Source organism: Scyliorhinus canicula, chromosome 15 (assembly GCF_902713615.1).
Source record: "Scyliorhinus canicula chromosome 15, sScyCan1.1, whole genome shotgun sequence".
In the NCBI taxonomy this organism is placed as follows: Eukaryota; Metazoa; Chordata; class Chondrichthyes; order Carcharhiniformes; family Scyliorhinidae; genus Scyliorhinus; species Scyliorhinus canicula.
The window spans coordinates 27,957,660-27,959,270 of record NC_052160.1 but is presented as its reverse complement, the minus strand read 5'-3'; positions in this window follow the sequence as shown (position 1 = coordinate 27,959,270).

Below are 1,611 nucleotides of genomic sequence, written 5' to 3'. Positions count from 1 at the left end.
CACTGCGTTGACGCACAGACGCATCCGTGAGCACACAAGCCCAGTTAGTCAGCAGCCTGGAGTTAGGCGGAGGCTAGCCTGCAGCTGGCAGAGCACTGAAGTATGAAGTGCAAAGTGGGATGTAGACACATCTCATTTCTTTGGGTGGGGAGGGTGAAGTGCATAATGTTCCTTAATTAGAAAAAATGAATTAGGTACTCTAATTTTTGTTTAAATCTGGTCATTATCACATTGTTGTGCTGAAATTTGCATCAGTGCTTCCTACTTTACATCAGTAAGAAGTCTTACAACACCAGATTAAAGTCCAACATGTTTGTTTCAAACACTAGCTTTGGGAGCACTGCTCCTTCCTCAGGTGAATGTCAGTGTCTATATGCGCGATCTTCCTGGAGATCCTCTCCACTTTGAGCCGGCAGTTTGCCGTGTCGATGGTAGCCATGATGTGGAGGTGCCGGCGTTGGACTGGGGTGAGCACAGTAAGATGTCTTACAACACCAGGTTAAAGTCCAACATGTTTGTTGCAAACACTAGCTTTCAGAGCACTGCTGTTTGAAACAAACATGTTGGACTTTAACCTGGTATTGTAAGACTTCTTACTGTGCTCACCCCAGTCCAACGCCGGCACCTCCACATCATACTTTACATCAGTCACTGCACATCACATAAACCTCATTGGCTGTAAAGCACTTTGGAACATCCAGTAAAGAAACATAGTGTTAAAGTTTGAGGTACATGTCCTCTTAGCAAATGCGTTGGCCATATCATTTCTAAATCTTCTATTACGTTTTCCTGTGTGTTAATCATTTGAATCCTCAAGCATAAATAACACTATTTTTTAGTTAAATATATTGGTGCCAGGAGGCATTTTATTTTGGATCATGTGGTATTTTGAATGATTAGTCTTTAGCATAGCTAGCTTTTCATTATGCCAGTTTGATTAGTTCATTCAAAACTATTAAAAACATGAATTATAGAAAATGTTACTTCTGACTGGGGGTCTGACTGGGGGATGGTATGGAGAGGAGAAACCACTTCTTAAAAATTTATATTTATAAGTTAGATTTGGATGTACAGGACACAATTCCAAAATTTGCAGATGATGGAAGACTTGGAAATATTGTGAGGCGGATGATGATAGACTTCGAGAGCATAGGACAGGCTGGTGGTTCCCGAGGTTTTTGTTCCTGTTCCAGTGTCTCCCCATCCTTATCCCGAAGGCCTTTTTTAGGCCTTCAACAGGAGTATCACGGGATTTGTGTGGGCGCATGGGACTCCGAGGGTGAGAAGAGTGTTCCTGGAACGAGGCAGGGATAGGGGGGGCTGGCGTTGCTCAACCTCTGTGGGTACTATTGGGCTGCCAACACAGCGATGGTGCGTAAGTGGGTAATGGACGAGGAAGGGGCAGCATGGAAGAGGATGGAGGCGGCGTCATGTGTGGGCACGAGCCTGGAGGCGCTGGTAACGGCGCCGTTGCCGACCCTCCAACGAGGTATACCACGAGCCCGGTGGTGGCGGCTACCCTCAAAATTTGGGGGCAATGGAGATGGCATAGGGGAGAAGTGGGGAGCTCGATGGAGGCCTCGATACGGGGGAACCATTGGTTTGTCCCAG